Here is a 19508-nt window from a genome sequence, read left to right as displayed (position 1 = left end):
CGCCCTGCCTATTGTTTTCTTTCTCTGGCCTTCTTCAACGTTCTCCCTCACTCTCCTCTCTCATTCTTTCTCTGCTTCCTCCTTTCCCTTCCTTTTTCTCCTCTATTTCAGCTTTTCTCTTTGTCTCTCTCCCATTAATTGGCCAGAATACATAACTAAGTTTATAAACTTCTCTTTTTTTTTCTTTTTTTATGAGACAGAGTCTCACTCTGTCGCCCAGGCTGGAGTGCAGTGGCACGATCTCAGCTCATTGCAAGCTCTGCCTCCCGGGTTCACACCATTCTCCTGCCTCAGCCTCCCGAGTAGCTGGGACTACAGGTGCCTGCCACCATGCCTGGCTAATTTTTTTGTATTTTCAGTAGAGACAGGGTTTCACTGTGTTAGCCAGGATGGTCTCGATCTCCTGACCTCATGATCTGCTCACCTCGGCCTCCCAAAGTGCTGGGATTACAGGCATGAGCCACTGTGCCTGGCCGCAGCTTGGTTCTTACAGACCATAATACTGTGATGATACAGGGATCCTGATGACACCCATGGCTGACATTTACAGCCCACTCACTGTACCCAGCCCTTGCCGTGCATGGCCATGTGTGACCTTCACAAGCACTCCAAAAGCAGCCTCTGCAGGTGCATCTGCTTCAACAATGAGGAAGGCATGCTTTGGAGAGGTGGAGGACTTGGCTGGAGCCCCATGGCCAGTGACCAGAGATGGGGCATTCAGACCCACTTTGGTCTCACATCAAGCCTGTGCTTTAATCCAACCAAACAGAAGCTCTAAGAAAGGAGAAACTCCTCCCATGTGGCAGGTTTGCTGTGCATTCAGCGGACACTCAATAAATGCTCACTGACGGAGATGTTTACTATGCAGAGTCTATGTGGAGGTTTTATCAGTATGTACCTTGCTTTCCATTTCTAGATGATGTAATGAATTATCTACTGTTTCCTTTCAACTTTGTGGCTGCCTGTCCTGGCTCCGTTGCCTCTTGTTCCTGAGAAGAGAAGGTCTGGCTTCTCCCCTATAAGAAGCTGTGTGAGCAGGGACAGGTCACTCGCCCGTGCTAGGTCTCAGCAAGTAGGACAAAGGGATTGTGGTATTCTAAGTGAAAGGGGTCAGCCACATAAGGCCACATATTGCATGATTCCATTTATATGAAATGTCCAGCATGGGTGAATCCATAGATAGAAAGCAGATTGGTGGCTGCCAAGGCCTGGGGATGGGACATGGGAAGTGACTGCCAATGGCTTATGGGGTTTCCATGTGGGGCAATGGAATTGACCTGGAACTAGACAGCTGTGTGGTTGCACAACACTGACTGTGTTCAATAACACTGACTGTCACAGCACTGTGACTGTGTTCAACAACACTGTGACTGTCACAACACCGTGACTGCATTCAACAACACTGTGACTGTCACAACACTGTGACTGTGTTCAACAACACTGTGACTGTCACAACACCGTGACTGCATTCAACAACACTGTGACTGTCACAACACTGTGACTGTGTTCAACAACACTGTGACTGTCACAACACTGTGACTGCATTCAACAACACTGTGACTGTCACAACACTGTGACTGTGTTCAATAACACCGTGACTGTCACAGCACTGTGACAGTGCTCAATAACACCATGACTGTCACAGCACCATGACTGCATTCAACAACACTGTGACTGTCACAACACTGTGACTGTCTTCAACAACACTGTGACTGTCACAACACCGTGACTGCATTCAACAACACTGTGACTGTCACAACACTGTGACTGTGTTCAACAACACTGTGACTGTCACAACACCGTGACTGCATTCAACAACACTGTGACTGTCACAACACTGTGACTGTGTTCAACAACACTGTGACTGTCACAACACTGTGACTGCATTCAACAACACTGTGACTGTCACAACACTGTGACTGTGTTCAATAACACCGTGACTGTCACAGCACTGTGACAGTGCTCAATAACACCATGACTGTCACAGCACCATGACTGCATTCAACAACACTGTGACTGTCACAACACTGTGACTGTCTTCAACAACACTGTGACTGTCACAACACCGTGACTGCATTCAACAACACTGTGACTGTCACAGCACCATGACTGCATTCAACAACACTGTGACTGTCACAACACTGTGACTGCATTCAACAACACCGTGACTGTCACAACACTGTGACTGTGTTCAACAACACCGTGACTGTCACAACACTGTGACTGTGTTCAATAACACCGTGACTGTCACAGCACTGTGACAGTGCTCAATAACACCATGACTGTCACAGCACCATGACTGCATTCAACAACACTGTGACTGTCACAGCACCATGACTGCATTCAACAACACTGTGACTGTCACAACACTGTGACTGTGTTCAACAACACTGTGACTGTCACAACACCGTGACTGCATTCAACAACACTGTGACTGTCACAGCACCATGACTGCATTCAACAACACTGTGACTGTCACAGCACCATGACTGCATTCAACAACACTGTGACTGTCACAACACCGTGACTGCATTCAACAACACTGTGACTGTCACAACACTGTGACTGCGTTCACACACTACCACACCGTGACTGCACAACCACTGTCGCACCTGCTGCATTCAACAACACTGTGACTGTCACAACACTGTGACTGTGTTCAACAACACTGTGACTGTCACAACACCGTGACTGCATTCAACAACACTGTGACTGTCACAGCACCATGACTGCATTCAACAACACTGTGACTGTCACAACACTGTGACTGTGTTCAACAACACTGTGACTGTCACAACACCGTGACTGCATTCAACAACACTGTGACTGTCACAGCACCATGACTGCATTTAACAACACTGTGACTGTCACAACACTGTGACTGTGTTCAACAACACTGTGACTGTCACAACACCGTGACTGCATTCAACAACACTGTGACTGTCACAACACTGTGACTGTGTTCAACAACACTGTGACTGTCACAACACTGTGACTGCATTCAACAACACTGTGACTGTCACAACACTGTGACTGTGTTCAACAACACTGTGACTGTCACAACACCGTGACTGCATTCAACAACACTGTGACTGTCACAACACTGTGACTGTGTTCAACAACACTGTGACTGTCACAACACTGTGACTGTGCTCAACAACACTGTGACTGTCACAGCACTGTGACTGTGTTCAATAACACCGTGACTGTCACAACACTGTGACTGTGTTCAATAACACTGTGACTGTCACAACACCGTGACTGCATTCAACAACACCGTGACTGTCACAACACTGTGACTGTGTTCAACAACACTGTGACTGTCACAACACCGTGACTGCATTCAACAACACTGTGACTGTCACAACACTGTGACTGTGTTCAATAACACCATGACTGTCACAGCACCATGACTGCATTCAACAACACTGTGACTGTGTTCAATAACACCATGACTGTCACAGCACCATGAGAGTGTTCAATAACACTGTGACTGTCACAGCACCATGACTGCATTCAACAACACTGTGACCGTCACAGCACTGTGACCACATTCAACAGCTCTGTGACTGTGTTCAACAACACTGTGACTGTCACAACACTGTGACTGTCTCCACAACACTGTGACTGTCACAACACTGTGACTGTCTCCACAACACTGTGACTGTCACAACACTGTGACTGTGTTCAACAACACTGTGACCGTCACAACACCATGAGTGCATTCAACAGCACCGTGACTGTGTTCAACAACACTGTGACTGTGTTCAATGCCACCAAATTGTTGACTTTTAAAATGGTTCATTTTATTTTATGTAAATTTTACCTTCATATAAGAAAAAAAGGGATGAGATGGTCCCTCGAACCCCTTCCAGGTGTCGAATTTTGTGGATTATCATCTCGTGTGTTCCCATCACTGCACTCTTCCCTCGGCCAGACGTCTGGAGACACCTAGACACCCTAATGGTCCCTAGTATTGGAACAACTCATCACAGTGCCTCAATTAATGGAGAAGAGGAGATCCTTCGTGGCCAGAACCTCAAGGTAAACCCCACACAGGAGGAGCACGTGTTCCAGCATGCCAGAGAAGGGTGGGCAGTGATGTGGAGGCATCGTGAAGTGGCTGCATGGAGAGTACAGGATCCACCAAGAAGCTGGCGGCACCCATGGAGGAGACGGCCCTGGGTCAGGGCTGGAGAGCCTAGCGGGGAGGTGGGGTGCTGTCTGGGGGTGGGGTAGGGACTGGGGAGCCCCAAGTAGGGGACAGGAATCAAGGTGGAGGCCACAGAGGATATTCAAACTGGTCAAAAACCCTGACAACTCTGCACATCCCAAATATCCTGTTTCTTCCTATCACGCCCCAGGGCGCTGTATGGGAACGCATGACATTTTCCTTAAAAGGTTAGAGCTCCATCCCTAAGCATCTCTAATTCCTCCCAGTGACCCATCCGTGTATTAGGACATGCTTCCTGGATCTACATTTATATAGTGTAATGTGTCCAGAGACGTTTCCAGGGGAACCCGTAGTAATTTTTTTGCTGAGACCTGCAGAGGTGAGGCACGTGTCCCTCACAAGCCCCCATCTCCCTCGACAGCCGTTCCATGGGCGTGTGGGTGAGGACACCCTGCTTCCTCCCAACCTTCCTTCCAAAAGAGCCCTCCCGACGAGGACAGAGCCCTGCCTGGGCCTGGGGGTGATTATGGAGCCACCTTTGGGCCAGGGGTGCGAGGACACAGAACCCTGCTTTTGGACCCAGCCTCGATCTGGGCCTTATGAGTCTCTCTGCCCAGTTCTCTTTATTCTCCCTTCATTTTTAGAAATGAGGACACCAGCCTGGCTTCTGCTCTACTAAGAGGAATGAGGAGAACACAGTTTTCGTCCTGCTTGGACAGGAGTCTAAAAAAGCGAGTCCCCCATGGGCAAACCCCAGAGGGAAGGTGGCTCACCCTACCCACACCAGCCCCCCACGCAGCCTCAGATGCAGCTGTGCTGTGGTTTCTGTTGGTATGGGAGAGAACATTGATGATGCTTTTCTTCTGCAATGACAGCAACCCATGTAATGTGGAGAAATTAGAACTTACAGAAAACATGAAGAAGAAAATGTAAAAAATGTAAATCCCAGCCGGGTGCGGTGGCTCTCGCCTGTAATCCCAGCACTTTGGGATGCCGAGGCGGGTGGATCACCTGAGGTCAGGAGTTTGGGACCGGCCTGGCCAACATGGTGAAACCCCGTCTCTACAAAAAATACAAAAATTAGCCAGGCGTGGTGTCGCACAGCTGTAGTCCCAGCTACTCGGGAGGCTGAGGCAGGAGAATCACTTGAACTAGGGAGGCAGAGGTTGCAGGGAGCCGAGATCGCACCACTGCAGTCCAGCCTGGGTGACAGAGTGAGACTCCATCTCAAAAAAAAAAAAAAAGTAAATCCCTCTTATCCCACTCACAAGTGTGTCCCTTAACACTTTGGGAAACATCTTTATAGAGAAATGCAGGGCCAGCTTCATGCACATGGACCTGGGCAATGCTGGGCTCAGTGCTCAGAGGGGCCCTGAGCTGGGTTTAATGTTCTGCTATCACCATCTTGAAATTTTCCATTTTATTTTATTTTATGTTAGAAATGTGGTCTCACGGTGTTGCCCAGGCTGGACTCCTCAAACTCCTGGACTCAAGCCTCAGCCTCTTGAGTAGCCTGTGACTACAGGAGCTGGGACTACAGGGACACATCACTGTGCTTAGCTCCTAAAATTCGTAATCACTTTTGAACAAGGGAACCTACATTTTCATTTTGCACTTGGCCCCCAAAATCATATAGCTAGTCCTGGATACGAGTTTTTAACGTCAAAATTGAGATTATATGGTGTTTGTACTATTTTAACAAGTTTATTTAAGATAAACCCCTTCGAGTAACATATAAATGGTTTTCAAAAAATTGAGTGGTATAAGAAGTCCACGAGACTGTAAGTACCCAGTGCCTGAGGACTGCCCCTTGTGCCTCCTGGCTCCGCAACTGGCACAAGGCAGGTGAAATGGTCAAACAAGTGAATGAACGGGTCCTAGAATGCTGGAGAGGCCTGTGAGATTAGCTAAGCCCCATGGTTTTCTAAGTCTGTTCCAAGAACCCATGCCGGGAGGGGATGGGGGCAGGGCAGGATCTGGGGATGCTGGAGGGGTTGTGGGGAGAGAAGGTGCCAATCTCCCCTACTGCAATCAGAGAAGCTTTGTTTTTGTCTATTCTATATAGTGGAGTCTCAAGCAAGATTTGATTGGGTAAAAGAGTTCCACTGCAAATGAACAACCACAGCAATCCGGCCCATCATTTGCTTTTGTAAATAAAGATTTTTTGGAACACAGCCGCACCCATTCATGTACAGATTGTCTCTAGCTGATGTGCTGTGAAGCGGCAGAGGCGAGAAGTTGCCACAGAGATTTCCTGGCTGAAATATTTATTATCTTACTCTACAGAAAAAGCTCACCGACCCCTGATCTAGTCAAATTCTTCCATTTTATAGGCAAGTAAACTGAGGCCTAGAGACGTGGTCAAGGTCATAAGTTAAGACAACAGGGAACAGAGAATAAAACTCCAGTCCAGGGAATTCTTGTGCATGGAGAATTGCAACAGCCACCCCCCACCCCACAGCTCGCCTCCGGGAAACAGCAAACCAGAAGACCTAGTTTCTACCTTTTCCAAAAAAGTCTGCAGAGGAAGAATGTTGTGGTATGGCTCCGTCCCTCCTTCTCCCTGCAATTCTTCAACTTTGGTTCATTGCATCCTCTCTGCTGACCACAGACAGGACAGAGTGCCGTCTTCCATGGCTTTGAGGACAGTACAGAAAAGAAAGTGGAGACGCACAGAGCAATTCGTAAACAATCAGCCAGCCGCCTCCCTCTCCCCACCCTCTTCTCTTTTACATGGAAGCATCACCAGTCTCTTGAAATTGGATCTGCCAGGAGCCCTGCGCTAAGCCCAGGTGAGCAGGGCTCAGGCACTGTCAATCATGAGCAGAGAACAGATTTGCTGATGATGGAGAGACCTTCAGAGGAACGAAACAACCACCGCAACCAGGAACCCACGCATGCCCAGAGATACTGATGAGCAGACTAAGTGGAGTGGACACGTCATTAACAGCAGCCCAGCAAAATAATTACATGCAAAGGGAGCCCGTCAGCAAAAAGGAAAAACAGATAAGAGCCTTGCAGTGATCGAATGGTGTAAGAAGTCCGCCAGACCGTAAGCACCCAGTGCCTGGGGGCTGCCCCTCGCGCGGCTCCTGGCTCGGCATCTGGCACGAGGCAGGTGAAGTGGTCAAACAAGTGAATGAAGAACAGATCTTAGAATGCTGGAGGGGCCTGTGAGATTAGCTAAGCCCCATGATTTTCTAACTCTGTTCCAAGAACCCATGCCGGGAGAGGTTGGGGTAGGGAAGGAGCTGGGGGTGCTGGAGGGGTTGTGGGGAGAGAAGGTGCCAATCTCCCACACTGCAATCAGAGAAGTGTGCATTTAAGGAGAGGTGTGGATTTCCAAAGTCTGCAGGTGTCTGTGCACACAGACCCTGGGAAGACCCAAGAGAAATAATAGGATGTGCTAAGGATTCTATCCCAGTGAGCGAGCACATAGCCCCACTTGGGGACAGAGAATGCTTGCTATCCGTTCCAAAGGGCCATCCTGAGCCTGAAACCTGGACCTCCTCTGAGTTTGTCCTAGACAATGATGCCCTGGCGAGGCCCAATAGTATCAGAGAAAGACTATGGGCTTGAGGGTGGACAGGCCTGTGTGGTTTCAGACCAGTCACTAAACCTCTCTGAGCATCTGTGTTCTCATCTGTAGGATGTATTTACCTCAAAGTGTTGTGCGAGCAAGTAATTGTCTTGGGCTTTGGCTGAAAGGAGTGAAAAGCTTCAGCTCAGTCTGAAAGGGGGAATCTCCATCCAGCAATACTCATTATATAACCTTTTTCATAACCTGCTCTGAGGGAGCTCATCTTCCCATTGTCCATCCATTGCTGAAGTTTGCTTTCTTCCATTGCCAGTTCAGCTTGCTACCTACAGGGACATTTTCTGCATCAAAGACGAGACACACCTGGCCCTGTCAGTGTCACGCCCAGAGGAGCAGGAAAGACGCCCTTCTGTGTCCCCACTTACTTCCTCACCTAGAGTCTGCAGTGGGCCTGGGGGCGGGTCCCTCCCTCTCTCTCATGCTATTGCGCTCTCCAGAAATGCCTTCTCCTCCTTCCCTCTCTGGCCAAAAACATAAGAACCCAGCATATGTGCCTCTTGCTCTGGTGAAGGCTTCTCCACGGTCTGCCATCCCAAAAGGTGGACAGGATTCCTCAGCCTCCTCCCACTTGCTGCAGGCTGGCCGTGTGCATTAGAGTGATGGGAGCAAGAATGCAATCTCTGTGAGGGCAAAGACTATTGTCCACTCATCATTATTAGTCCAGCACCCAGCACAGCCCTAACACATGACCAATACCCAGGAAATATTTGTGGCATGCATGTATGCGTGGATGGATGAATGTGCAGATGGGCAGATGGAGGGATGGATAGATGTGCAGATGGGAACTTAGATGGATGGGTGCATGGATGGATGAGTAGATGGGAAGTTGGATGGGTAGATGGATGGATGGATGGATAGATGGATGGATGGAAGGAAGGATGGATGGATAGATGGATGTGCAAATGGGAAGTTAGATGATGGATGGATAGATGGATGGATAGATGGGTGGGTGGGAGGATACATGAGTGGCTGGATGGATGGGTGACAGCACCCACTTGAGACAGCTAATTCCTGGCTTTGGCAGCTTAATGTCAGCAAATGGGAGCAGATAATTCCAGCCCAAGGAGGCCCTGAGAACATGTGGGGACCTCTCCCTCCACAGCATCTCTGTTTCCATGCAGTGTTTCCCACTTCAGCCCTGGAGACCGTGGAAATTGACTTGACAACAGCCCAGAGGGAGTTTCTGTCTTCAGGCTACAGCTTTCAGAATCATTCTCCCATCATCAGAGCCTGCAAATAAAATAGTAACTATGCCTGGCAACCTCAGCGGATCAAAGGCAGCAAGAGAAAAGCATAATCAAATTACCCCGGATGGCAGCAGCTCCAGGAAGAAACACGTCTCGAGAAACTGAAAGCAGAAAGCCTGGAACAGGTTCTCTCCCACCAGTTGCTCAAGATTTAGAGCAAAGGTTGCAAAGCACCTGGGGAAGGAAGGAGAAGCCAGCCCACAAACAGTTTTGTTTGGCCTATATCATGTTTTTGATTTTAAAATTTGGATTCTAACATTTAAAAATCAAGCTTTCACATAAAAATCTCTATGTCTGGCTCCTCTAGAGAAACCGGGTACTCTGCAGTCTCCCTCTTCCACGTGGCAGCAGTCCCCGGGCTAAGCAGTCGCTGCCCTGCTGCACGAAGGCATTCTCCAGGTGAGCCCAGGCTCACCCACCTGTACCTGCCGGGACCCCTGAAGGTGGGTGAATGTGCCGCACTTCTGTTCGTGGAGGATCCCGACTCCCCTAAAGTGCACTCGAATGTCCTTGGTTAGGAGCACTCTTCCTGGTCTTCCACAGGATGGAGCCAACGTGATTGTCTCTCTTTTGTCCCTCTCATTCATCTGTATTTCCCAGGATCCCCCAGGCCAGTCTGTCATCTCTTGGACTCATCTATCTAAAGGAAAGAGGCCTGTGGGGGCAACTGAGCCTCATCTCTGGCTGGTTCTTAGCTTTCGAAATCTGCTGTTGTTGAGTCAAGGGTTATATGGGGCCGAGTTGTGCCTTTGTCAAGTTTAAGGAACAAAAGGGAAACATGACAAGGGCTTCACCCAGCCGCTGTCTACTCCAGAAGGAGTGTCAGGATCCCCCGTTGTTCATCCAACACTTGGGCTCTGTATTAGTCAAGGGTTCTCCAGAGAAACAGAACCAATAGGATAGATGGATGGATGGATAGATGATAGATAGATAGATAGATAGATAGATAGATAGATAGATAGATAGATTAGATATAGATAGATAGATTAGATATAGATAGATAGATTAGATATAGATAGATAGATTAGATATAGATAGATAGATTAGATATAGATAGATAGATTAGATATAGATAGATAGATTAGATATAGATAGATAGATAATAGATAGGCAGATAGAGATAGGCAGACAGATAATAGATAAGTAGATAGATAGATAGATAGATAATAGAAAGGCAGATAGACAAGTGGTTAGATAGATAGATGGTAGACAGACAGACAGCCAGATAAGCAGACAGGCAGGTAAATGATAGATACATAGATAGCTAGACAGATAGATGATGATAGATAGGCAGATAGAGAGATAGACACACAGATAGATGATAGATAGATGATAGGCAGATAGATAGCCAGACAAGGGGATAGATAGGCAGACAGGCAGGCCGACAGGCAGATGATAGATAGATGATAGATAGATAGATAGATAGATTAGATAGATGATAGATAGATAGATAGATGATAGATAGATAGATAGATAGACAGACTTCTTATGGAAATTGGCTCATGCAATTATGGAGGCCAAGAGTTCCATGATCTGCCATCTGCAAGCCCGAGAACCAGGGAAGCTGGTGGTGTGACTTAGTCCAGGTCCAAAGGCCCAAGAACCAAAAGTGCCGATGTCCAAGGTCAGGGGAAAAATCGATGTCCCAGCTCAGGGACAGAGAGAGAGAGAATCCGCCCTTCCATTTCGTTTTTGTTCCGCCCGGGCCCACAGCAGATTGGATGATGCCCATCCACACTGGTGGGGGCGGAACTGCTTCCTCCAGCCCACCCACCACCCTCACAGATGCACCCGGAAAGGCACGCGTTCCCTGCTGCGCACTCCTCGGCCAGGACAAACTGACACATAAAATGAACCATCACCGGCTGCCTTCCCTCCAACTCAAGCTGGAGGTCCCTCACCTCTGGGTTCTGTTCTTGGACCATCGTTTGCCTGGAGGAAGGAGATAGAGAGAGAAGAGAGAAAATGGCAGGCTCCGTACCTGTTTGCACTTGGATAATGCAGTGGGCTGTGTGTGGAGGGAGGAGCGCCAGCCAGGGCTGTTTGTTCTAGGAATGGTTAATCCCTGCTCAAATTTATATCCTGAATCTTTAATGCAACTATGTCAATGAAGAGTCGGCAGCATTGCTCCGCACCGCTGGCTCTGACTTGCAGAGGACTTAACTCAAGCACGACGAGTTCCGAAGGTCTTTGAACACATTGGGACCCCACCCTCCTGCCATACACACGCGCACTTCCAGGAACCCTGGAAGGCTGGCCTGGGGGAGAGAGACAGATCAGAGCAATGCAGGGCCGGATGTTGTAAGTGGTGATGCTGACTGGCATCCGCCTCCTGTTCGCTGTGTAGAGAAATCACACCACCTGGCTCCGTGCAGGGACCTTGCTTTGTTTCAGTTTGCAAGTATTTATTTAAAAAATAAGTTCTGGTGTTGGCCAGGAGTTGAGTAATCTCAAGAAGCCGATTGAGAGCAGTACAGACTGTGTAACCAGCTACACACTAACTGTAGCGGGGTGTGGCAGCCTGAGCTCTGGGCAGAGGCAGGAGAAGGCAGCAGCCAAGGGCTCCTGGGCGGGACTGTCCCCTCTAACTGGAGAGGAACCCGCACAGGGCCCCACAGTGTGCGCTGGTGAAGGTTCCATGGCCAGGTCTCCAGTGAAACGGCCCTGATTTGCAGTGTGTGCCGATTCCCAGGTGTAAACGCTCCCCTGGGGCTCATTTCCAGCTGTCGAGGTCAGGTCATACACCTGTGCAGGACGCCTGCAGCTCACCACCAAACCAGCAAGCTTTTATGCTACTCTGAAGTTGTATTCTCTTTTCTGCTGAGCCGCAAGCAGAAGAAATAGAAAACTTGGAAGGAAAAGCAGGGTCCTTCACCAGAGGAACAAGAAGCAAACAGCAAAAACCTTTGCCTGCAAGTGAAAGGGCCAGAGGGCTGGCCAAAGGGGACAAAACCACCTGGAATTCCCAGACATCCCCACCCAAGTCCAGGCCGTCCCCAGCCAGGGGCAGCAGGGCTGGGGGTGCTGGCCAAGGTCACAGCTCAGATGGGAGTGGGCCCATGGCACAGGGAGCCATTCCTAAGGGAAGATCCCAAAGCTGGTGTCTTGACAGAAGAATGGTGGGAGCTGTTTCCTCATCTGTAAAACGGGGTGATAGCACATCCCCTTTAGAAGGCCGTCGTGAGAATTAAATGAGCAGGTGCCTTGAAGTGCTTGGTAGGACACCTGGCGCACAGTATGAGTTCATTCAACAGGGACCCGGTGATACAGATGCCAGCGGTGTGTGGTGGGAAGACCAGCTTAGGAGTAACTAGAAGTGGATGGAACCTGTCTATACCGTGGGCCCGGGGAGGGGAGGCACACACCACAGCTGTGGGCATCTTCTTGGTGGCTGAAGAGTTGATCTCCAACAAGGACAGGGAGGAAATCAGGGGATTTTTGCGGAGCTGGGAGCATGGCCTGAGCCTTGGAGGACAGAACTGAGACCCGCAAACCCACAGCAGCAGATGGGAAGGGATCTCCAGAAAAACAAAACATAGAGAGGGGTGCACTGGACTCTTTCTCACTCACTGCTTCTCCATAGGGTGCTCTGAGGCAGTGACAGCTGGGGTTCATGAAGTCTTGACCACTTACTTGGCCAGTGTTTCCCGGACGAATTCCCTGGAAGACAGCAGACTTTAGGTTAATAGGTGTCACCAAAACAGGTTCCATGACTAACGCCAGCCTGCCTCCTGCCACAGCTTCCCTGAGAGTGCCCCAGCCCTTCTGAGCCTCAGCTGAGTGACCAGGGTTGCCGAATTAATGGGTGCTAGTGAACAAATGCCCTTCTCAGATCTCACTCTTACATTTGATGCTGGGTCTCGGTGGCCCTGCCCAAAGGAGTAAAGAATTGGCAATTTCGGGCAGGCTGGATCTCTGTGGCAGGGACCTAAACAAGGCAGAGTCTTTCCAGTCTCTTCAAATTATAACACCCTAGTAAGACGTCATGTCACCCACACAGGAGACGTGTGCCCTCTCTCTCTCTCCCCCCTCCCCCGTCTTCCTCTCTTCCTCTTTTGCACTGCCTCTCTTTCTCTCTCTCCCCTCTTCTCTCTCATCCTTACCTCCCTCCCTCTGTCCCTTCTCCTCCTCTCCTTTCCTTTCCCCACGTTCCGGAACCAAGGAATCCCTAGAGCCAAGCAGTCCCTGACTGACAGCTGACTTGGTGATGCAGGCGGAGACTGCAGCAGGAGGGGCTGGATGTGGCGCTGGGGGCAATAGGCCTGCTGGGCACGTTGGGCTGGATGATGCCCAGGTTGGCAGGATCACCGTGAACCTGGATAAGTGGATCCCTGGGCACCCACTTCTCCGAGGGAGTGTTGGACGCCTCCTCCTGTCTGGGGTCAGGGCAGCAGTCTTCCCAGCCCCAGGGTTCTCAAGCCCATGGTGGCCTCTCCTGGTCTGATTCTCACCTCGCCTACTCACTGTGGGCCCCAGGCAGAGGCCCAGGGAGAATTTCTTCTGTCCTCTGACGCAGACCCTGAAGGACTGAGGACGGCACCCCCACTGCGTCCTCTGATGATGCAGGGAGGGAGGGCTTCCCCCAGCCCACCCCCGGCTGCAGCCGACCCTCCAGAGCCTGCCCCAGCCTGCCAGTCTCCGTCCCCTGAGACCAGCCTTCAGCAAGCGTGGGACGGCTCAGCCCAGGCACCTCGTCAGCATGACTCAGTGCTAAATGATCAGAAGAAATGGGCCTTCCCAAGGCCCAGCTGGAGGTGATGAGCTTCAGCAAGGAATTTGTTTTACCTCAAACTGGGATGTTTAACCCCCGGACAGGAAAAAAAGAAAGAAATCCCTGCTCACTGCCTTCCCTGGTGACTTCCCTCTGCGTGTGGAGGGGCTGAGCTGCTGGGCTGTTTGCAGGGACAGTTGGATGGAGCCAGATTCCGTGGCGGGAAATGGCATCTCTTGTAGCCACTTAAGACAGAGTGAGCCCTGAGCAAGGCAGAGGCTGGGGTCTTCCCCTGTGCGGAGGCTCCCGGCATCGGGCGCCTCCGATGTCAGGAAGGGAGCCCGGCCCACCACAGCGGGACCCAAACGTCCATCACACTCCCTGTGGAGGCACTGAGTGCAAGCCGGTTCTGGCTGGGACGAGTGAAGGTGGGATGATGCCCTGGTGAGATGAGAGCTGAGCCCCGGCTGCACCCCTTAGCAGCTGCATGACTGACAGTAGGTTCCCCGATCTCCCCAGCCTGGGGTTCCTCATTGCAAAACAGGGTCCCAGACTCCCAGGTCTGTTGTGAGGGCTTCTCTCGGCAGAGCCTGGCACATGTCGGGTGCTTGTGGGGGGTCTCAAATGGAGTCAAGAGATGGAGAAAGACGGCTGGACTCCAGGGCAAGCCAAGGTCAAGGGGTCAGGAGTTTCTCCTGAGGCTAAAGGGGACCCTAACAGGGCACAGAGAGATGGAGACGTCTGCTGAGCTGGGGACAGGACCGGGCACCCTCTCAGGGGCCCTCTCAGGGGCCTGAGGAGACAGACGGCCTCGGCCTGGGGGCTGACACAGCAGAACGCAGCCCGCGCCTCCCTGGACCCACCCCAAGTGCTGGCCCTCATATCTGAGGCTCTTTCTTCTTTGCACATGGTCTCTTCACTCAGGGTGCCTGAGGGCTGGCACAGGTAACCCCAAGGTGACCCTGGGGTCTGGCGATGTGGGTCCTGGTCCCACCTCTGCCTCTTCCTTGCAGTGAGATCTTGGGCACGAGATGCCCCCAGAATGGAATGGGACTAGGAACGAGAATGGGGTGGGATGGGCAGCCTCCAGGGGAGCTCCAGCCTGGGCAGCCCCACCCAACATGCCCCAATCCCCAGGATTCAGGGTCTTCCCTCCCTGCAAACATCTTTCTCCTCGCAGGCTCCGTTACAGGCTAATCCCAACCAAGCCTCAGGGCCTCAAGGGCAAAGGGAGGGCAGACAGGCTCCTGCTCCAGTCCTGGCTCCTGTGTGGCCTCAGGCAAGTCACTTAACCTCTCTGAGCCTCCAGGTCCTACCTCAAGGAAAGGGAATAATGAGGTCTACCTTCCAAGGCTGCTGTGACAATGAAATGTCACATGTCATGTAGTTTTAAATAAGGTCATGTGTATAAAATGCGCGGGTGCTAGGAGCCACCCAGCACATGCTGGTTCCTCTCCTGTCCCTGGACCTAACTCTGATCCCAGACTGCTGAGTTCCTGGAGAACGTTATTCCCTGTGTTGCAAGCCACCTGCCCATCCCAGGCCTGTCCAAGGTCCCCCAGGGCTTTGTTCTACCAGGCGACCCAAGGCATTCCCCTTCCTGCCCCCGTCTCCCTGTTCCCAGGCCCTCCAGATGAGGCGGCTGTCTGCCCTCAACCCTCCCACAGCAGCCCGGCCCCTCCCAGCCCAAGTTTGCAGGGCTTGGTCAGCCGCTGTGTCTGAGCCTGCTGGAATCTCCGATCCCTCTCCTCTTATCCCATGTGACTCAGTCTCCTTCCACCCACGGAATCTCCTCCTATCTCTCCCTGTGTCTATCCTCACCCCCTGCCTCCTGTAGGGTAGGAGGCTGGAGTCCTGCCCAGTGCTTCAGTCCTCTCGTCCTGGAAGGCAGCTCTCTGGCTGGGCCCTGCCACCTGGGGCCACATCGGATTTTGCTGCATCTCCAGGGACCACCCTGCCCGCCTCACTTCCCTTTTCCTCTTCCCACCAGGATCCCCCTGCCCAACCCAGAGTCTGGGCTGTCTCCAGCCAGTCCCAGCTACGGGTTCCCAGTCTCCACTCTCCCCAACCCCTCTCCAGCAAAGGCCAGCTCTGTGCTTCTCCTCGCTTCTTGGCCTTGCCCTTCAGGCCCTCTTCTGGCCGAGATTTACCCAGCCTCCACCCCTCACCTGGGTGAATGGCACCTCTGGCCTCACAGTTTGGGTGTCAGATTCTGGAGTCAGATGCGCAGACCTCAAAGCCTGCCTCCGGGCCACTGATGTGCTGAGTGATCTCGGCAGGTCCACCCTTCCTGGCAGACCTTCAGTTTCCTGATCTGGTAAAGCAGCAGTGATTATGCAGTTGAGTAGAACAATTAGAGTTTGAATTGCAAGAGTTCCCTTATACTGGGATTTTCTGCCTCTGTCACCCCTGAGACAGTAAGACCAACTCCTCCTCCTCCTCCTGCTTGGCCTCCTCAACGTGAAGACAAGGAAGATGAAGATCTTTATGATGATCCACTTCCACTTAATGAGTACTAAATATACCTTCTCTTCCTTACGATTTTCTTTTTTTTTTTTTTTTTTTTTTTGTGATGGAGTCTCACTCTGTCACCCAGGCTGGAGAGCAGTGGCGTGATCTCGGCTCACTGCAACCTCTGCCTCCCAGGTTCAAGCGATTCTCCTGCTTCAGTCTCCCAGATAGCTGGGATTACCGGCGCCCACCACCATACCCAGCTAATTTTTGTATTTTTAGTAGAGATGGGGTTTCACCATGTTGCCCAGGCTGGTCTCGAACTCCTGACTAGCCTGGTGATCCCCCACCCCCAGCCTCCCAAAGTGCTGGGATTACAGGCATGAGCCACTGCGCCTGGCCTCCTTGTGATTTTCTTAATACCATTTTCTTTTCTGTAGCTTATTTGATTGTATGATTACAGCATATCATACATATAACATGCAAAATATGTGTATTAACTCTTGGTGCTATCAGTAAGGCTTCTGGTCAACAGGAGGCTCTTAGCACTTACATTTTTGAGGAGTCGGAAGTTATACCCAGATTTTCGGTTGTGTGGGGTCAGCACTCCAATCCCCACATTGTCCAAGCGTCAACTGCACAACCTCACAGAGCTGTCGTGGGACTGAACGGGACACCATACATCAAGGGCTTTGCACACAGTGAGTTCAATCCACTGAGGTTGGGCATGATAACCCCCAGGGTGGCAGACACAGCCTCCAATATCCTGATACACAAATCCGTGTTTGGGGCCTGCCACCTTTCTCCCGAGACACCAGCTGTTGGGCGTCCTCTGCTTCTGATGGGCCCCATCGCACTCTGGTTTGTCAAATGCCAGCTTTTGCTGAGTCTCCCGCTCGGGGACGGGAAACATCATGCTTGGGCAGTCGGAGCAGAGAAGGGTGTTTGAAAGGGCACGCGGTATTTGGGCCACGGAGGAGGAAATGGAGCATTGGTGGGTGGGATGGCAGGGCTGCCAGCATCTGACACAGGAGGCTGGGAGGAGGCTGCTGTGTGAACACACGCTCGGCCTCTCACACTGGCTGCTGCCGCATTAGCCCCTTGTGCTTCAGGGAACAGCGCATCCGTGATGGATGAGACTTTAATTAAAGTAATGAGACATTTATAATAGTGGTTATCTCCAAAATTAGGCCTTTTAGCAATTATTCCTGGGGAATATTCCTCCGGTAGATAGCTCCCTTTTTAGAACAACGTCGGGGGGTGGTCTGTACCTGAGAGAGATTTTCCCAGCAGGCCCTGGGCTGTGGCAGGTCAACGATGAGGTTTCCCCGGAAAACAGGACATGGCTCCTACCTCAGTTTCCTCTCCAGAAGAGCAGAAGTTCGATGATCCTGGGCACCTAGTCAGGTCATAGGACACTTCTAGCACTTCTCGGAGAGGGTGCCTTTGGGCTCAGAACCTGAAGATCTGGGTTCAGGTCCTGACTTTACAACCTTGCTGTTTCTGAGACTATTTGCCAAGTGGGATGTGATGGTTGATACTGAGTGTCAGCTTGATTGGACTGAAGGATGCAAAGTATCAGTCCTGGGTGTGTCTGGGAGGGTGTTGCCAAAGGAGTTTAACATTTGAGTCAGTGGGCTGAGAAAGGCAGACCCACCCTCAGTCTGGTGGGCGCCACCTAATCAGCTTCCAGTGAATATAAAGCAGGCAGAAAAACGTGAAAAGGCGAGACCGGCCTAGCCTCCCAGTCTGCATCTTTCTCCCGTGCTGGATGCTTCCTGTCCTTGAACATCAGACTCCATGTTCTTCAGTTTTGAGACTCAGACTGGCTTTCCTTGCTCCTCAAACTTGCAGACAGCCCATTGTGGGAATTTGTGATTGTGTAAGCGAATATTTAATAAATTCCCCTTTATATCTATCTATCTATCCCATAACCTCTGTCCCTCTAGAGAACCCTGACTAATACACGGGATGAAAAGCACGTGGGCTGAGAGGTGCCAAAGCCGTAAGGTCTGTGAAAGTACTGTGTCAGGTCTCATGCATCAGGCCCTAGTATGTGACCATCATGTGTTCATAACAGCAGATTCCAGAACATTACTCTTTAAACTCCAGGACAGTCCCTTCCCTAGGGTAGGGCTTTGCCCCCAGAAGTACTCATTGTCTGGGTTTCCAACACTGTTCATGGCCTTTTATTAAAAAAACAAACAAACAACAAACAACAAAAAAAACAAACAACCAATCGACAAACAACCTCATAAGCCCAGCAGCCTGTGAATGCCCCAGGATCTCAGGGCAGAAGTTAGCAATGTGGGTTCTGCCCTCGTTGGCCAGAAAGGTGCGGCGTGGCCATTTCACTTCATTCGCTGGGCCTTGGATTTCCTTACCAGAAACATGACGGTCATAGTCACTGGCCAGTTGACTGCCCAGAGGTGGCACAAGGATGAAATGCAATTGGCCTAAGAGAACCGTGCCATGAGCCTAAAGCATCTCATCATTCAACCCCACAAATCTCAGGACAAAGTCAGGGCTCCGCTCCTCCCTCCCTAACTGGCAGAGACCAGAGGGACACACACGCCTCAAGTTCACACAACAACGTGGAACACCAGGCCTCTTGTTTGCTGAGGGTTTTCCACCCATCCAAACCTTTGCTATAATTATCACCACTGCAACTTTTAACTAAAACTGATTAAAAGTTTACCACGTGCCGGACACTATTTTAAGCATTTCTCCTGCATCATCGGATCAAATCCTCATAGTAACTCTATGAGAGCTGTGATTGTTGTTGTTCCTATTTAACAGACACAGAGGAGTTGAGAGATTTCCCTGAGGTCACACAGCGACGTGGGCCCAGATGTACATCCCTTGCAAAGCTCGTGCTCTAACCATGATGCCACACTGCCTCTGGCCCTGATGACTCTTGCAGACACTCTGCCGGTTTGGTCCCAGCTCCTGGTTGGAGGGGGACGCCTGATAAACGGGGGTCACTGCCGATCTGGCCTTTCTGGAATTCTGCAGGGTCTGCCCTCACTTCCCTGCCACTCACCCTCACCCCACCCCCCGCCTCTCTGCTGTTTGCCACTGTACTGCACAGCCCGTTCACCCCAGGATCTGCCCCTTCTTCCAGGATTCCAGGGCTTCCCAGAAGTCAGGCTTCCGTTCCCGCAGGAAGGGTGCAAACAGGTCAGTTCCTGCTGTGGGGAGGTGTGGGTGCCACAGCCCCTCAGATCACTAATCTATTCGATCCTACTGTGTGCCAGGTGCTGCTCTAGGTGCAGATGAACAAGCCAGGTGGGGCCTGCCCTTGGGGAGCCTGAGGCCGATGTGCTC

Source organism: Nomascus leucogenys, chromosome 14 (assembly GCF_006542625.1).
Source record: "Nomascus leucogenys isolate Asia chromosome 14, Asia_NLE_v1, whole genome shotgun sequence".
Classification (NCBI taxonomy): Eukaryota; Metazoa; Chordata; class Mammalia; order Primates; family Hylobatidae; genus Nomascus; species Nomascus leucogenys.
The sequence above is the reverse complement of the archived record's forward strand: the minus strand, read 5'-3'. Positions refer to the sequence as shown.